The 20658-nt window shown below is 36.4% G+C and overlaps 1 pseudogene; it reads right to left on the minus strand.

The window, feature by feature from the left end:
- Positions 17769 to 19133, minus strand: LOC109716231 (annotated as a pseudogene).

Consider the following 20658-nt stretch of genomic DNA (forward strand, 5'->3'; position numbering starts at 1 on the left):
AACAGTATTTAAATATATTTATATTTAACAGTTTGCTACTAATTTCATTTGCATTATAATTCGGAATTTATTCTACGTACTGTTTGGCCCACCATTCAGTAATCTTTTTATTCAAAATTTGAACTAGACTTATTTACAGGGAAAAGACATTAGAGGAGCACATTTTCCTGTTTGACTCACCATTCACTAATCATTCTATTCAAAATTTGAGCTAGACTTATTGACGGAGAAAAGACAATAGAGGAGCGCTTTTTCCTCCAAAAATCGCGTAAAATCTAGAGAAAAAATGAAAAGGTTTAATGGAAGAAGCAAGAAAGGAGAAAACTACAACATAAAATGATGGGATCCGTTTCTTTATAGTGCAAGCTTTTATGAATACATCGATACTCCAAATTTATTGGAAAATAGAGATTAACTCAATCTCAAAGAGATATGATTAAACCAGCAAATACGGAAATCACATCAACTTGATTTGACTTTAAAAGACGAGGAATCTGAACCCAAAATGACCCGAATCCGAAGTGAACCAAGACTCGAGACATTTTAAATCAAAACGATATGAAAAACCTAATGTGAATCAACTAGAAAATAAAATGAAACGCAAGAGCATGTTTATTTTATCGAAACTGAATTTTGGGTTGCAGTGAAATTCGCTAGAAATTACTTTTTTCTGCAGTTTATTTCGTAGTTATAAAAGTAAGTTTTATTAGTTCTGATGTTTGTTTAGTAGAAAATATATGATGTAAAATTATAATTTATGTATAAATAATAAATAATTTAATAAATAAAAAATAATTTAATTATATTTTTTAATTTTTGTCATATTTTAATTGTACAAATTAAATAAAAAAATATTAAAACTTAATTAATTAATTTTTATAATATTTTAAATATGTTAACTGAATAAAAGAATAATTACTACCATAATTAAATATATTTAAAAATAATTATCTTTATTTAGTATATTATTTTATTATTTTTCTTCACCTCTCCTTACTATAATTGANAATTGTACAAATTAAATAAAAAAATATTAAAACTTAATTAATTAATTTTTATAATATTTTAAATATGTTAACTGAATAAAAGAATAATTACTACCATAATTAAATATATTTAAAAATAATTATCTTTATTTAGTATATTATTTTATTATTTTTCTTCACCTCTCCTTACTATAATTGACTTCCGCCCACCACGTGCCGAAATTAATTACATCGTTTCAGGTTAACTCAAATTTCAACTATAACTTATTTACGGTGAACCAAACAACAGAGATAATTGTTTATAGCGAAAACGACTTTCCTCCTCTCCACTTTCATCCCACTTCCACCCAAACAAATATGCCCCAAATATAATAATACATTCAGCACTGCGACCTCAGTGAGCTGAATTTGAATGATCAAAATGCCTGTAATTGAGCTAGTTTTGAACACTTGAAACATTATTGTGCTTTTTTCCTATCTCGGATTATGTCACATTGTATTATTTTCTCACTACACATTATTTTCTGAATGAGTTAACCGGAACGGTTAGATAAACACGTTCGCTCTATCAAGACCACTCATGTAAAAATTCCAAGGACACTACAACAAAAATGGTATATAGCGATACTTTTAAATGTCGGTATAGGACAAAAAAAGTACTGCTAGCTAAATTACCAACATTTTTAAAAAGTGTTGTTATATATGGGGTCGCTAGGTATATAGTGATAGTTTAAGAGTGTTGGTATAACTTAAAAAGAATGCTGCTAATTTACCAACACTTATTTAAGCATTTAGTAACCGCCGGAACTCTACCTCGTCGACTGCAGCGCGGAGGAGGAGGAGAGCGAGGGGCTCTCCGTCTAGGGTTTCAGTAGATTGAGTGAGGGGAGAAGAGGAGATGGTGATCGATTTTTCTTTTTTCTTTTTTTTTCCTTTTCTGTTTGTAATCGGGACGAATGGACTGGATGAGATGGGTTGAGTAGAGTAACTTTTTATTTTTGGTTAGATTGAGCTTTATATTTAGGCCTTAGTAGAATTTTTTAAATATTTTGGCATAAATGTGACACTTACGAAAAATGTCCCAAATATGTGTCCCTATAACCTAATTCTGTTGTAATGGATTAGTCGTACCATCGAATTGGCTATGCTTTGGTCGAATCCTTGGCTAAACTTTGGCAACTAGTGCTCGAATCTTCATTTCTTTTCTTTCTTTAATGTAATTTTTGTTAGTGTTATGAGCCGAATTCTCCAACCATCGACCCGGTCAAAGATCTCCTTTGGGATGCGTGCGAGGAGTAGATGCGTGCGAGTAGATACGGCTGTACGCTGTGACCCTCGAAATATGCGCCCTTCGACTGATCAAGCGATTCGGCTAATGAGGGATCAGATCAGCCAAGTTCGAAACTCTCTAACACAGAATCAGTTCGGTTGAATGAGCCGAATAGGATATTGCGTAGTAATTTTAAGTCAGCTGATGAGCTAAATGACCTTTATATATTCAAACTTAAAGTCGAAAAAACTTGTACAAAAGAGATTGTGCCTGTAAGGCATACAGACTTTAGGAAATCTAACTTACAGACTACTCCTAAAAAAGGCAGTAAATGCAGGAGAGGAAAGATTACAGATAAACTACTCCTAGAAAAGTAAGAAAAATGCGCGGAAATAGAAAGGTGGTCTTCTGTTCGCTGGAAAAAGACCCCTCTTCCAGGCGTTACTCGCCTATTTATAGTCCGCGCATGGTTATTCGGTTATGTACACGATCGACTACTTTCCTGATTTCGTAGGCCACTACAAGCCGATTCTAACCACTCAAGCCGCTTGCGGTTATATTGTGATTTACTTTATGCTCCTGGCGCACCACATGTCAAGTTTTAGAATCCCTTACGAGTTGAGCGCCAATTTTCCACGTGGCATTTTATTGGTGTCAACAATTGCCCCCTCGGCAGCCCCCGAACAAGTGGTTCCGTAGCTGACGTAATCTCTTCCAAAGGCGTGGATTTCGAAATTATTATTTCGAGTTGTTTTGTACCATCTTTCTCTCAGCCATTCTTTCACCTTTGACGGCCACGATCTCCCACACATTCCTTTTTGTCTCTTATGCGGCATTTATTAGGTCATTTATTGCGGCTGTCTTGTCATCATTAAAGCCGTTTTCAGAATTCTATTCGACGGCCCTTTTTCTTTTTTTTCTCTTTTGTTTTCTTTTTCTCTACGCTTTCTTTTTCCTCTCTTCGTCCTTCGTTTTTCTTTCTTCTTCCTCTTCGCCCGAGAATCCCTTTCTTCTTTTGTCTTCTCTACTTTTTCTTTCGTCTCCTTTAATGGCTTCGTTTCCTCATCTTCTTTTTTCTCCACCTCTCATTTACACTTTACTTAAACAATATGTTGGGTCGGAACCTTCTTAATTTATTTTATATCCCTCGTTTACAGATGACCCTATCCCTGAGAATTTTCCTTTCTCAAGTAAGGGTCTTCCTTTAATGGCTGATGTCATTCATCTCCACTCTTGGTATGCTTCAACTTCGATGGGAAAAAATCTTCGGACTTGGCCGAATGTTTCGGAAGCATATCTCGCTTGGTTGGATTGGGTGGAAGCGTCGTATGCCGATCTCTGGCGCGAGATTGGAATTTATGAAGCCATTCAATTATCTCGAACACCTCCCATAGCTGATAACCTTTTTTTGGCTGCGGCTCTTTGTTTCTTGTCCCCTGTTTCCAACACCTTCTTTTTTAGAGCGGGACCCTTTACCCCTACTCTCCTTGATGTAGCAGCGATCGTTGGTTTGCGCCCTCACGACATTACTCTTTCGATGGCCTACAATCCTAACGACGTGACCGATTTTAAGGCCCGTCTTGATCTACCTGATCTAACTTATACCAAGTTTATTCTCCGGTTCGCAGGCCAATCCGCTGCTTCGGTTACAAAGAAGGAGCACACAATATTCCTTCTCTACTGGTTATGTCATAACCTCTTCTGTACTCGTTCACAGAAGATAAATCGACATTTTGTTTCAATCGCCGTAGGTTTAGCTAATGGCAAAAAATTAGCCTTGGGTGTATATTTTCTTGCTTTGTTTATAGAGAAATTTTTGATTCAATCAAACCATTACCATTCGGAGAAGGTTTTGCAATTATGATAGCAGGGACTATTTTGGGCAGCATGAGGCCACTTGGTGTGACCTCTGGACTAGTTGCCGAAGCATTCGATACCCTTGCGGAATCAAAATTTCTTCCTGATGCATTTTTTGACAAAATTGTCGGCGGAACGCAGTGACAGTTGTCGAGTCCACTTGTTGGTAGTGCTATCACCCCTGGTGCATTGCAGAGCCTTGTTGGCTAATTACACTGATTGTCTTAAGTTTCTGAAGACAACAAGTGAGCGACGGAGGGTTTCAGTGCTAAAAACAGCACTTTTGGGAACCTGGAATGGTAATATATGCATTTTGGTGTATCTCGATGTTGTGGGCTGACGGTGGCTATCCGAACACCCATGTTGGTGCATTTCGGGACAGCGGCGATTAGTCTTGTACTGTGGTATCTTCCGAAACACTCTGTGGCAATCGAAAGTGTTTCGATGGAGTTTTGGAACTCTCGGAAGTTTTGGGGTTGTGGGTTTAGTGTTTTAGAGTCAAATTGGTGGATCTTGACTCGGTGGGTCTTTCCTAAATCCAGTCGATGTCCCAGCATGCCTTGAGCATTAGACATTGCGACGATTTTAGGTGGGTGCTTCAATCCGGAGTCGGTATAGTGGTGCTAGCTCGTTGATATTATTCTCTTACCCTTTTTCATTTTCTTTGCATATTATTGATGAGCATATCGCCACTAGACTTTCGATTTATTTACTCTACTTCTGCTCGTTCATATATTTGTAGTAGAAAGGTGTGAGATGATTGCATGATTTCTATCTGTGGACCTAATTGGTTAGTGTTGGCCGGTTCACCGATCTGGTGATCTATTGTGGACATGTACATTGTTTATCGACTTATTCTCGGCTGTTTGTCGTTTCGTTGACCATTGAGCATTTCGTGTCAATCGTCACAACTCATGTAGCATGTCACGTACACTAGCGGTTTGGCCACCGTATTGGTGTTTTTTTTTCGAAAAAGTGGTCGTCTTCTCAACCCGTGAGCCTCTGCAAGGTGCTAGCAAGGGGTTTTGTGCCAGGTGGGTGAGCAAACTGTGACACTGCCTGCGGTCTTTAGACCTATACGGCGAGGTGCTTGGATATCGGTTTCATACAGCTGATACATTGATTATTATTTACAGTAGCGGTAGGTGATTATTGTTATTCATATCCATATTTATTTATCCGCTATCGTGCATAATTATCTATCTATCTCAGTTGTTTTCTCTCGCAAGTGAGTACACTCGCATTCGTCGGCTTGCGATGCCCACTCGAAGATCCTTGTTGGTTTCTCACCCCCCCTCCCCTTCAGGTGATATTGGCGGTGGGAGTCGGGATGGGGTGTGTGAGGTGCAACAACTTGCGAGTTTTAGAGGTCCCGGCAGTTCTACATCATCTACGGTTATTTTGAATCAACCCTCTTACATTTATGGTTAATAAATTAGACACTGTGGTTCAGTTATTTGTTTGATTGGTTGTGAATTCTTGAATAATCTTGGTGGTAGATGATCATTTAATTGCAATTACTTGAAATAATTATTCTTTTGGGATTTTCTATGTGATGGTATTTTAGTTGTATAATATGTGATTTTGTACCCCTCGAGCTAGTCGCCATTTTCAAAAAAATAGGTTTCCGTGTGGGAGACTACTTTCAAAAGGCTTTTCGGTTTCTCGATCCTTAGTTTTTCAAAAATAAAGTTTTAAGGTTGGAAACACTTTCAAATGGTAGACTTGGTTACTGTAATGAGCATTTGCATCATCCTTCGCCTACGGAGTGCTTAGAGCATGCAAAGGATTGTTAGCTGAATGTTTATTGTGAGCATATGCATTGTGAATGCTGCTTGTGTGATTGAATGTAGTGTCGCAACAGCTCTTATAGTGGTACGCCGTGCAAAAACAGGGGAGACTCTGTCCTAGTGGTGGCCGGAGGAAAACATGTATTTTGTGGCAGGTCTGTTTCGTCCCCTGACATATTTGTATTTCAAAAAACAAAAGAGGCAATTCCGTTGGCTTCATTTTCAAACCAGTTTTTTCTTCGAAAAAGCTTTACAAAAAGGGGCCTCGGGGCGTGACAGGGGTCTCACAGATATAATCAGGCTAAAACTCTTAATCCGGCTATAGCATTTTAGCGATGGCTAGGCCCAAAAGGTTAAGAGAGTTAAGTGTGTTAGGGCTGGAGTAGTCCTAAAATGGGTGACCCTCTAGAAAATTGGAGCGTCACACAAGTCACTTAAAGCGTACAAACAAAGTGTCCATGGATCTCGATTGTCACTCGACCCAACGAGCCTCTACTTCGACCATGACTCGGCTCAACCCAACCTCACGCCATTTTAAATGTGACTCGACCCAACCTAGCCTCCCACCACAGAGCAAGATGCTGATCCATTTAATGCAACAATCCTCCTTCCAGTACCCATATAAATTCACAGCATGCGGGAATCGAACCTACGACCTCTTGTTCTAATATCACTTGTCGGATTGTTGATACTAATCATTAATCCCAAAAGCTCGAGCTTAATTTTTTGTCAGTGGCTCATCCAACCGTGATAATATCCCACATATAATATTTTCTCTACCAATCATCTCATCATATCATTTATTCTCTAATATTAGTTTTATCCTTTCTCACGCGTAGTACTCACCACCTATTATGTAATATACCGAATCTCCGAATCGTAATGCTAATTTTGATCAAATTGATCAAAGTAAGCTATGAGGGTGATGAGCGAGGTTTTCGAGTTGCCTTGAAGGCGTTGGGATGGTTGGAAGTGAGTTTCAGGAGTGTTTGGATGTTTTCGGCTCAAACCAGGCGCGAAAACAAACTCTGAAATATTGCAACTGCTGGACTACAGAAGTGACATTGAGTACCGGTACAAAGGCAATGCAGTACCGGTACCCAATGGAAGTGCAGTTTTGTCAGGTCTCGGGTTTGGGACCTTGGCAAGCTGTGTACCGGTACCTGAGACGAGTACCGGTACTGGACTGGTCAGGTACCGGTACAAGTACCGATACTGGTGTTATGTACCGGTACTACGCATTGGACTAGAGTTGCACAGCCTCGGGTTGAGTGGCTCGTACTGGTACTATGTGGTAGGTGCCGGTACTGGGAGCCCTGCGTACCGGAACTCCAGCCCGAGTATCGGTACTCAGTCTGTAAAGGACTAAATTGTAAGGCTAAAAATGAGACTTTGTGGGGGGCTTATTTGTAAATGTTGGGGTCTAAAAATAACCCCAACCCTACACTTGTACTTCTTATGCAAGAGAAGACCTCGTTCCTTCCCCTTCTTATCTCCTTCTCATTCTCTCTCTAGAATTACCCCCTCAAGGTGGAATTGGAGGAGAATTGAAGGTGAGAATTGGTGGTTTTGGTGTTGAGGAAGCTCAAGAATAAGAAGGGCTTTGTAGAGCAAGGAGCCAAGGTAAGTTCTTTGCATTTGTATGTTAGGGTTTAGTTTAAATTCCCTAATTTGCTTAGTTTTGTGGTTCTTGGGATTCTAGAGCTTGGATTATGCTAAGAAATCCCAAGAAATTTGGACTATGGGTTGCATGTATAAACCCTAAGGTTAGAAATGGGATTTTGAAGAAATGGAGATCTACCATGGAATTGTTCTCTTGTATTCCTAATTAAAGGTTAATCCGACGTGTTGGGAGGCTTGGATCGAAGTTCCGACGACTCTACGGCAAGATATTAAGGAAAAATCTCATTTTGTCTTCGTTAGACGTGGGTCGAGAGTTTAGGCATCTAAAAATTATGGGACTTGGATTCTCGCATCTCAACATCTTTAAGAGGTGGGTGGTACTATCCGAAATCTTCGAATTACCTATTATATCTATGTCACCTTTTTGAGCATATATGTATATGTATAGTGTTGTATTCATGCATTGTAGGGTTAATGTTAATATATAGCTAAAATGTGGGATATCTTATATGCTTTTAATGTAAAGATACATGTGGACAATAGACTTTGGACATAGAAACCCTATGGATGTATGAACTAAATGTTGGATTATGACAATAGCAAATAAGGTGACATTGTTACTAGATGATTGTTTAGTACATAAAAATGTGGAATGCTAGACAAAGAAAACTTTGTGAAAAATATGGCAATAGTGACATGGTATCCTCGAAGTCGAGGATGGGATTATACTCACAGGTAGTCTGATAGGCTTGAGTGTGATCGCTCCACCTTAAGCGATGAGCTCCGAAGTTGTCATCACTGGGCAGTAGCGGAATTCTCCCCAGCAGACCGTCCCGTCGGATTGTAGTGGAATTCTCCCCGACAAAAATGGATTTGGTTTGGTGAGTTGGGTTTAACCAAATGGTTGACCAAGAGGATTGGGTAACGGTAAAGGTAAAAGAGAAATGCATGCATCATGAGCATCAAATTTGTTGTTTCAATTATACAGGCATAGTAGTAGCATTAGTTTGGTTTGCTATCTATTCCTTTTCCTATTTATGCCTGATTAGACCTAATGGGTGAATCGGCGGGGTCGGCGGCCGAACCCGCTCAGAACTTTTTCTAGTTCTCACCCCACTAACCATGCATGTCCTAGCACGAGCGTGGCGGTCGAGGATCGCGGCATAGGCATCACGCCCTAGATAGTGGACTTCCTCGAGTATAGATATACCTTGTATATTTCATCTTTTGTAGTTGATGAAACGAATATGTAATAATTGTATTTGAGAGATAATTTGTATTGGAAAATGAATACAAGCTTTGTATTTTGTTTAAAGTAATTAAGATACAATGTATGGATTTAATAGCTAGTTTACTTTCACTTACTCATGTTGCTAGCCCTCGTGCAAGCAATGTATATCAAAATTTTTCTGAGCAAATTCTATATACATGTTACAGGTTGTGGAGCCATGGGCGGACAGAAGAGGCTCTGTTCGTTCGACGTCTCTTTCCCTTTACTCCAATCTTTGTTTCGGCTCCATCTAAGCCGATCTTCATTATTTCCTTTTCTAAATTGCTCATATTGAGCAACTCGAACTCCCAAATAAAAAAGATTTGAAAAATACTTATCTTTAAAATGATCTTTAATTTTGAAGTGTAAACTATTAAATGCCATTTTGGCAAATTTCGATTCTGGCATTCTTACAAAGCAACGGCTTCTTGCTGTCTTGAATCGATTTAGATACTCTTCAACCGATTTTCCTGTTCTTTGCCTGAATTGGGCTAGATCAGTAACTGAAAGTTCTAGCTCTGATCTATAAAATTGTTCGTAAAATTTTCTTTCCAATTCGTCCCAATCTCGGACGGAATTAGCAGGTAGACTCATATACCAAGTAAATGATATTTTGGTTAACGAGGTATTAAACAGCCTAAGCTTCAGGAAAGGATTTTCAGCGGCTTCTCGGCACTGAGCCGTAATCCGCACGACGAGTTCAATCGTATTTTCGGTCTCGTCGCCAGAGAATTTATCGAATTTCGGTATTTTTTAATTTGCCGGATAAGGATATTCTGTATCTATGTTTGCAGGATAGGGTGATGTAAACACAGGCCGCATTGCCGGCCTAGCTCCAACTCCGAAAGTATTTCGGATGGCTTCCTCAATCTGAGCATAACTTTCATTATTGTTCCCTTGTAAAGATACAGGCACCTGTGCCTGAACTGGATTTGGTCCTGGTGGTAGCCCGAAATTCTGCACTGCAGGGATGATCCCTTGCATATTTGGGGCCTGCCCCCCAGCTCTAGCCTCGACATTTTGGGGCTAATATACTGCCACTGGTGGGGAAGGTGGTAACCCCCAGGCTATTTCTAGTTGTTGACCGACGTTCGCAGCAACCGGTCTGTAAGCCGCCTGAAATGGTGCCCCATAGTGTTGGGGTTGACTACTTGCCGGTGTTACAGGATTTTGTAACACCGGTGTAACTAAGGCCCTTGCAGACCTGTTACAGGTTGTTCATTACGAGTCAATAATTGTCCTATTCGGGCAATATTCTCGTTAGAGGCCGTGATTGGGGCGAGTACTGCATCTAAACGGGAAGTACTCCTATAACTATTTTGGTCCAGTACTTGTAGGATGCGTATTATTTGTCCAAGCGCTTGAGCCAAACTTGGCTCTTGTTGGTCGGACTGACCACTAGTCTCACCTTCAACTGGCAAACTGTTCGGCGTTCGCTAGCATTATCGGAATGGGTTGATCGCTCCCGGAATTTCTAGGAACGACCCTATGGCGCAAATTTATGGCATTATCATCAGCCATAACTTCAATAAGAAAGTAAATTTACCTAGACTGGTGTCCCACCGGGCGTGCCAAAATTTGTTAGGATCCGAATTCCCTGATCCTTGACCCGATCAAAGGTCTCTCTCGGGAAGAGTGTAGGAATGTGGAATGGCTGTGAATGGTGACCCTCAAAATTTGCGCTTTTCGACTGGATCAAGCGATTCGGCTGATGAGGAATCGAATCAGCCGAGTTCAGAACCTTCTACTATAGATTCGGTTCGGCTGGATGAGCCAAATGTATGGAATATACTGTGCTTTGGGTCGGTTGAAAAGCCGAATGCTTTATATATTGGAATTAACTTGTATAACTAGTACAAGGGACGAGTGTGCCTGAGGGCATACAGACTCGGTTGATCTAACTTAAACTTACTCTTAGGAAAACAGTAAGTGCGGGAAAGTAAAAGATTACAAGTAGACTACTCCTAGAAAATATGAGAAAAATACAGAGGAAATAAAAGTGGTCTTCGATTCTCGGGAAAAAGACCTTTCTTTTGGGCGTTATTTGCCTATTTATAGCTCGCCTCTATTGATCCGTTATTACCACATCCATGATCGCCACTACTCCTATTTTTTCGGGCCACTTCAAGCCAATCAGAACTACTCGTAACCACTTGCAGTTACTGTAACTTCTTTCAATTACACCTGGCAGTTACTTAATTATATTGTCGATGCTCTCGGTGCATACCAAAATCTTCTTTAATTCTTGCTCTTAAAGATTGGGGTTGTGTGGTGCACCAGCATACCACATGGCCGGATGTTATTGGCCTAACACCATTAAATCTAAAAAAAATTTCAAAAAAGTACATTTTTCAAGAACCAAAGGAACAAAATATATTTTTTCAACTAAAAAATTATTTTCTAAAAATATCTTCCAAAAAACCGAGCAACCTTTTATTTCCTATCAAATAAATAATAATGAAAAATAAAATTTATGTAAACCTTAATTTAACTAGAAATTATTTAACTCTATAAATTACTCACACGCAAACAAATAGATTCAAAGCTCAAGAGAGTCTATAGTTTTATCTTTTTACTTTTTTTTAGTTGCCTTTTTCTCTCCTTTTTAAAATAGCACGTTTGTGATGTTTATATTTAATGTGGTGGATCCACAATGGTTCACATCACGAAGGTCATTTAACTGTCATGCACGTAGCAATCACGTGGAAGCATCGCACGTACGACAAGTGGCTGAACCTGTTTGGGATGTTTTAAAAGCCTAGTTTAATAGCGATTCAAAAATATTATAACATAAAAAGTTATATATATTTATATATATATATATATTTATATAATAAATTAATTAAGTTAATTTTATTAATATATATACATATATTTATATAATGAATCAGTTAGATTGATTTTAAGTCGTTAAATTTTAATATAATTTGATAAAAAAATTGGACTAATTTGGATAAAATCAGGTAGGTTGGTTGCTTGGATAACAGTTCACAAATGGATTTTTTGAAAATTATCATCCTATTCAAGAGGTGATTGAATAGGGTTCGATTCGACTCAGTTTTTTAAATTATTGCTAACTCGCTGGGGCCCACGCGCGTGCGAGTTGACGTCGCGACAGCTGTCGCCAATCCCGAGGGTTATGAGATTGCTGCCGGTGCAGATGCGTTACTTGGATGCCCAAGCAATCGCAATCGCAATCTATCACTCTGACAAGATGTTTCCTTTTCCTCATAAATAGTGAAGCTAGTAACTAGTGTGTGTATATATATATATAGAGTTGGACTGGACTACTATTAGTAGCAAAATTCTATTATTACTATCAGTTTTTTAACCTTTGGATAAACTCTTTTTATTATTTCTAACCATTAGATTAAATACTATAACCCAGTGGGGACCACTCAACCCTAGGGGACCACTCAACTCTAACCGACTAATATCATCCTGACCCTACAATTTTTTATCCAAGGGTTAAAAACTTGATAGCAAAAAGAGCGTTTTACTATTAATAGTATTCCAGTCTAATTCTATATATATACATATATAGAGTCCGACTGGGGTACTATCGATAGCATAAAGGATTTGGTGCTATCGAGTTTTCCACCGTTAGATTTAACCTTTTGATTATTTTTACTCGTTAGATTATACTATTCAACCAACCACTCAATCAACCTAGGGGGCCCACATCATCTTAACCATCCATTTTTCAATCCAAGGGCTAAAAAATCAATAACACCAGTAGGTTTGTGCTATTGACGGTATTCCAGCCTAGTTCTATATATATATATAGGCTAGGGCTACTATACTCTTATGAGTATAGACCCTCTTGTAATCATAAATTTTTAACCGTTGATTGATGGGATGTGTGGTTAGGATGATGGTGGTCCTCACTTAGAATGATAGCGGTCCCCTAGGGTTGAGTAGGTAGTTGGTTGAATAGTATGATCTAACGGATGAAAATGATGAATAGAATAAATTTAAGGGCCGAAAACTTATAAGTATATAGGAGCCAATACTCATAAAAGTATAGTAGCCGGACTCTCTCTCTCTCTTCTCTCTCTCTCTCTCTCTCTCTCTCTCTCTCTCTCTCTCTCTCTCTCTCTCTCNAAAATTTAGAAAAAAACTACAAATACAATCCATATAGTTTTGAATTTTTTCATTTTAGTATTCTGTGGTTTAAAGTGTATCAATTTAGTATTCTGTGGTTTCGCACTTTCTCACTTTAGTACCTTGTGGTTTAAAGTGCATTAATTTAGTACTCTGTAGTTTTTTTTTTTTTTTTCGTTGGCTCCTCTTGTTAATATTTCGTTAAATTATATACAAAACTTCGGATACCCTACCTAAATTTATCGAATATTTATTTTAGTACCCTTTAGTTTTAACTTTGTCACTGATTTTTTTCTGTTAATATTTCGTTAAATTATATACAAAAAACTTCAAATACCCTATCTAGATTTATCGAATATTTACTTTAGTACCCTTTAGTTTTAACTTTGTTACTGATTTAACGAAAAAAATTAATGAAATGGATAATAAAAAGAGAAAAATAAATCTACAGGGTACTAACTTGATACATTTTAAACCACAGAATATTAAAGTGAGAAAATGTGAAACCACATGGAGGTATTTGAAGTTTACCATAGAATTTACTATTTATTTCTAAAAGGTTAAGCTTTTAAATTGTATACCCCTTGATTTTCTTTTGATTTGTTAAAAAGTGCATAAAAGTTACTATACTTTGTTGAATTTATTGGTGAATTAATTTAATAAAATTTCTCATTTGATTGGCCAGAATTACTCAATTTATAAAATTTAAAGGTTGAGGATCTGACTATTGAAAAACATTGAGGAGCTTCCAAGACAATTTTCTCCTTTTTTTTTTTTTTTTGCCGAAATGGTTACTAGTACTAGTCTAGAAGTCAGGAACTAGAAACTTTTTTATCTAAAAATACATGCAAGTCAGTCTTGAAATCTTTTGCCATCTAGGGTATATTTTGGTATTGAGAGCCACCTAACATTATAATTAGGCGAAATAAAGTTGAGATAAAAATATATAAAAACATATATGCTTCTTTGTTTTTGACTGCAATCGATCACAAAAATGATACCCCTATCAACACATTGCAGCATACTCAATGTAATACGAAAACGAATAGAATATTTTCTTACCATCTTTTTTTATGGCACTAAATTTATTCTCTTTCTGCAATCCCAAGCGTAGTCTTGGATAGCACCCGAGATGACGACGGCCCGCTACAAAAAAAAAAATAAAAATAAAAAATAAAAAATAAAAAACTTTCACTCTCTCATAACTTTATCCCTCTTCTGGGGCTTTACTTATGTCATGCTAGTGATGCAATTCAATTAATGTGGGTCACCTCTTTAGTGGGGAGTCTAGGTAGAGGGTGCAGGCCTGGAATTTGAGAATGAAAAGAACCTTTTGTTTTGTAGTTGTGAGAAATATAATCCCAACATGCATGAACCTACTAGAACAGCATCCAAATTATTATATATTAGAGATGAATCTTGGTGAAAATTACACCATTGGCCCTTCAACACCAATGTACTTCAATTTATTCTGTGAGAAATGATTCGGTACTTTTATTTTATAAAAAAATAAAAATGATTTTAACTGTTAATCAATAGAGGGTAAAAATATAATTTTAACATTTAGCAGGTAAAAGGATTACTTCATTCGAGATTGTTTTTGTAATTAAACTATACAATATTTAAAGAAAGTTTTAATTGATATCCAGAATTTAGGCATTAATTTGTACTAATTTGAAAAATTGATTGAATACCTAAATTTAGACATTAATATAGGCATTAATTTAGGCATTTATTTTAGAAGTTTTAGTGTTTCTCAAATTTAGGCATTAATTTAAATTATAGAAATTTTAGAAATAGTTCTATTTCTAAATACGCTGAATTTAAATATTTAATATTTAATATTTAAAATTAAAAATTTAAATTTAAGTTAGAGTAATTTAATTTGTATTACTATTTAAAAATTATGTAATGTTGGTAAATATTTTAATCCAACATATTTAATATGCTTAAGAAACTTTTAAATTTCTATAGTTTAGACATTAATTTTGTATCACTTATTTTAAAAAATTTGAATGTAGGTAAAAAAAATTATCAATTAAATGTATTTAATATGTTAAAAAAAATAGAATTGTTTTATTTTAGACATTAATTTTGCATCACTATTTAAAAAGGATTGTAATGTTGGAAAATATTTAAATTTAACATATTTAATATGTTTAACAAAATTGTGAATTCATCTTGTTTAGACATTAATTTTGTACTACTAATTTTAAAAAATTGAACGTGGGCAAATATTTAAATTCCAAAAATTTATTATATTTAAAAAAATTTAACAATTTTTCTAATTTAGATATTAATTCTTTATCACTATTTAAAAATTTTAATGTGGATAATTGATTAGAAATATAGGGTATAGCTCAAATTTATTCTTAGGATAGAATTGTATGGGCAAAATTAATTCAAATTTTAATAGTAAAAATTGATCTTTTAAAATAATAAGATCATGTATTGTAATTTAAAATATAAGATGAAATCAAAGTAAATTAATTTGAAGTTTAGAACCTAAAAAATATACAGAAACGTACCTCCAATAAATCTAAATAGTATAGTACAATTTAAACTTACTAATAAATAAATTTGGGCTATATAATTTAAATTTTAAGTTTATAATAAATCTCCACCATAGAGTGTTACTAGAGTAAACAAAATTAGAAATATAGATAAATTAAATAAATTTATGTTGAACAAATCTAAGCTATTTGTATATTTTATCAATTTGATCAGTCGAATTAATTTGATTTATTAAATTGATTTTGATCTTACCTTTAAAATTTTTCAGATTTTAGTCAATTTTTTAAATTTTAGTTCCTTACAAATTGAATTTGTAAGGAAATAAAGAGAGAGAAAAAGGAAACAAAGAGAAAATAACGATTTTGATAATGTAGTAGAGGTAAAATTATTAAATTACCCATGTATTAAAAGACAAAAATATCCTTCTTTGAGATACTTGTTAACCGGTACGTCTCCCAAAGTGACCTGTTATTGTAGGTTATAATTTAAAAAAAATTAAATTTGAGCTGCTAAAGAGGAGTGAATGAATGGTACCGAAAAATAACAAGTATAAAAGTACTACTACTCCTATTTCTGTAACTAAGGTGTTAAACTTTTGTTCAATCGCCAAATTTTAGTTAGTTAAAAACCCAGTTTTGATTTATTTCAAGTGCATGAGGTCACGATAAACATTAAGCTAATTGAAAGAAGTACAATACCTAATTGACACTAATTGTATTTTGATGGCTTAATTAAGTCTAACTTTACTAGAAATTCAGCGATAACCAACTAATGGTTAATTTAATTTATCCTTTAATCATGTTATTCGTATATAGTATGTTAGAGCTAAACCATAAGATCCCATTTGATTCGGGATAAAGTAGGAATAACGAAAGTTATCCCCGCTATCCCACCAAATTGTATGTTTTTAGGCCGGGATATTTATTCCGGTCAAATATTGTTATTCCCGGCTATTCCGAAATAGCTTGGGATTTACTATTATACCATTTTGACGGAATAGTGCTATCATATGATTTAATTTCAAGTTTTATTAAGATTGAAAATTGAATTAAAACTGAATTATATAGACATAATATGTTATATATTATAATATATTATTTTTATTATGAACTTATTAATTGTACTACTTAATTTATTACGCTAAATATTTAATTAGCCATTTGAGTAATTAATTTATTATTTTAATTAATTTTCTAATTAAATAATTAATTATTTATTACTATACTAATTTATATTGATTAATTAATTATTTGACATGACCAATTTATATTGATTAATTAATTATTAATTTACACCCTTAAATAATTAATTATTTGACAAAACCAATATTTGTATTGATTAATTAATTAATATTTTGACTAATTTAATTATCTTACTGTTATTAACTAATTTATTAATTAATTTATTAAATTACTTCTGGTTAATTAAATTATTAATTACTAATTGATCTATTAATTAAATTTAGCGTTATTTAGCAATATTCATGATTAATTAGTAAATTAAGCAAGTTGAATTATTATTTAATTAATATTTTTATTAATTAATTAGATAAAATATTATTATATTAAAATTATAATTATTCTTATCCTTACTATTCTAATCTAACCATCCATACGCCATTTTGCTTATTTCCAAGAAAAACTTAGTTTTTATCCAAACGCAAAATTGATTTTATTCTTACTTATCCCAAGAATTGTACTGTACCTGTCCAAAAGATAGCCTAAAATAACTTATTCCCGAACCAAATGATACCTAAAACACCGAACTTAGTGAAATTGTATAAAATTGGATCCATTACATATGTAGATCGTGCTGGCTAAACAAATCCATTTTGATCCATTATTTAGAAGATCTAGAAAAGTTAAAATTGTTTCGGCCTTTTCACTCTGTTACTTAAAATTGGAGTTGTTAATTTTTTGGCCCTCTAAAGCATCAAATAACAACATATTCCTAAACTAGCTAGGCTAGGCTAAAACAGCCAAATGTGGCAGCAAATATTTTGATATACAACACTATTTCCGCGATAAGTAATTAAATCCACGCCAGAGTTTTCACTTCCCATGAAACCAACTCAATGGATGATGATATATTAATTATGACGGTGATGAGAGAGTAAAGGATCACAGGAGGGAGAGATTCTACTATATATATATATATCAGTCACACTATATTATTTATAAACAATCAATCATATTATTCCTCGAGTTAAAAGTAAAGTAAAAATATTTTTTTAATAATTAGATTGGTTTGTGTTGCTATATCAGTAATGTAACTGATATATATGTTCTAAAAAATCTTCCATAGGAGGACCCTTGGGCCAGCTCCAATTAAAACACACACACATACACAGCGACTTGATTCGAAGTGAAGTGACCTCTCATGAGACCCCTTAGGTGGTACAATGAGAAAGTATACTCGAGTCCAAGAGCCAATCCATTCTCTTCCCTATACAAAAGCACGGTCACTTGTTGGAGAAAAGGACTTTCATATACACCTCTTAAAACGCACTCTAATAAGTACACACACGCAAAATGATACATTCCAAAAGTTTTTACACTATAACGGGACTCCCCTTTATGGTGAGAGAACTCCACAAGCAACAACTCTCTTTAGATTCCACCCCACTCGTTAAGCTTTCTACCATGCCACAACTCATCCGCACAGCTCCAGAAGCTGCTATCGCCAACACTATCGAGACAACTATTACTACTCGCCACACTCACACCACAATTGGTGCTCGCATAGCCGAGAAGCGAAGACGACGATAGTGACGCTAGGTCCAACCCATCTAGCTCTTGGTGGTAGTACCCGTGACTGCTGTGCCCGCCGAGAAGAGCGTCGAAAGCGACGCCGTTGAGCTCGTCGGTCGGGCTCGACGGGAATTCGGGGAATTGCGGGACTTGCGGGAGCGCGGTCGACCCCGAGGAAGTGCTCGGGCTATAATTCTCCGACCCGGAGATGTCGTACGAGCGCGAGCACTCGAGAGGGTGCGGTACGATCGGATCGAGGAAAGGCGGATGATGAACGTGGTGGCGGTCTTGGCTGAGCGATGAGGCGTTGGCGTTGGCGGCGGCAGTGGCAGCGGCGGCGGCGGTCGGGGTGGTCGAAAAGGGATCGTGAAGGGATCGAGAGGTTTGAGAGCCGATCTTCTCGAGGAGCCTCGGCATCCAGTAGCACCGGAGCGCATCGCGGAACATGGTGCTGTTGGCGTCGATCTTGAGCTGCCTCGCCTGCTTCTGCACCCTCGTCCTCCAATAATTCTTGATCTCGTTGTCTGTCCTCCCCGGAAGGTGCTGCGCGATCCTAGACCACCTACATCAGTATAATAAAAACTCCGTAAATAATCGATCGTCACTTGATTGTAACTAACTAATTAACACGCATATATCGATCGATCGAGCTTACCGATTTCCCCACTTGGAATGGAGCTCGAGGATGAGGAACTGCTCCTCGGGGTTAAATTTCCGCGCTTGATATCGGGCTTCAATAATTCAGCCACCGCATCTGCAGCTCTTCCCGGTCCTCTTCAATCCTACAGCAGCCGGGTAAAGGAAAGGAAATCGACATCACCAAGTACGTACTACAACATAGCTAGTGACTAAACAACAAGCATGGCTTATTAGGATTGAACTAAATATATATATTTATATGTATATGTATACCGGAGCACCAGCAAGGAGATTCCAACGGCCCTCGCCGTGGTACGCAATGTAGCGCATGAGGAGCTCGTCCTCTTCGAGCGTCCACGGCCCTCGCCGTAGCTCCGTTATCTCCTCCTCTCCACGTTGTTTATTGTTGGCCCCTTCTTTTCCGACATATCTTGCCCCTGGCCTCCTTAAAATAAATTTTTTTTAAAAAAAAAAGAAAAATAAAGGAGAAAAGGCTCTTCTTGGTTGAGAACTGATTAGCTAGGGAGAGTTTGTGAGGAGGCTACAGCTACAAGGTAAGGAATGAGAGGAGGGTAAGTGAACATGCTTATAGACCATTTCCAACAAAAGTCCAAAGCCTACATCTACTACTACCAATAATGGGTTGTTTTGAAAAAGTGGCAACCTTATTGCATGGTAAAAAAAAAAAACTTAATAAATGAACTGCTGCGGCTCACATCAACTTGGGCTTTAGTGGACACAAGCAAACAAAAAAAAGGAGGAGAAAATATATATCATTGGACTCAAATTTCCTTGTGGCGGGGGGGTGGGGGGGGGGGTTGGTAATTAATTCAAGTGTATATCCTTTTTGAGGAGAGGCTTCAATTGTGGAAGTGTACATGTCCTCTTTAGATTCTTTTTCTACATGAAACGTGTTTGACCGAACAATTTGCACTATTAGGCTCATGTTTTGATTGCTATAGAGAGAGAAAGAGAAAGAAAGAGAGGGAGAGAGAGGGGGGAGGGGGTCTAATCAGAGTTTGCCTAATCCGGCGGCAATTTAGGTAGCTCCTGGAATTTGTAGTGCAATTGTAGGAACATGCTCCTTTTAGAGTTCACATTTCAAAACTGTGTCCACTAAAAAAAGCAAGCAACAACAACAAAAGCTGCAAAAACAAGGAGAACATTAATTAATTAATTAAGATCATGTTAAGTCCCGTAAACACTTTACCCCTCCACGTACAACCCACTAAGCCTTCCATTTTAGGGACAGCACCCTAAGTTGTAAGCACAAAGTAGGCATTTATAGCTCTTCCTCCCTCCCTCCCTCTCACTCTCTCTCTAGAGTACAAACTTTTAGGTAGCTTGATACCACTTTATTTCCAATGATTCTCAAACTGCAATTGTCTCAGATGATATCAAAGCAAAGAAAAAATTTAGAATGCACTGGTTATATAACTAATATAGCGTCTTCAACCAATCAGATTGTTTTTCTTGGATTCACCTATTTGCACGATCATGATTATTAAAAAATTTTTTTATTGTGCATACTAGATTTTTTTTTTTTCCTAACTGAGAGCGTGGTTTGTGTACATGTGGATTGCTCTAAAAACTAGCGAAATCAATTTTCGATGTGAAAATTACGTACTTTTCAAGCTATTTTGTTAACCATAAAAGTAAAAGTGAATCATAAAAGTATGTTTCTTTTACTGACCATCCCTAGAGCAAGTAGCAAAGGGCCTTGTGGTTGGTACCCGAGACTGAAGTTTGAATCCTAATTGATTCATATTTCCAGCTAAGTTTATTTCTAAATGAAAAAAAAACGAAGCAGATAGCGTACTACCTATCTCTCAAAAAAAAGAAAGTGTGTTTCTTT

Source organism: Ananas comosus, linkage group 10 (assembly GCF_001540865.1).
Source record: "Ananas comosus cultivar F153 linkage group 10, ASM154086v1, whole genome shotgun sequence".
NCBI lineage: Eukaryota > Viridiplantae > Streptophyta > Magnoliopsida > Poales > Bromeliaceae > Ananas > Ananas comosus.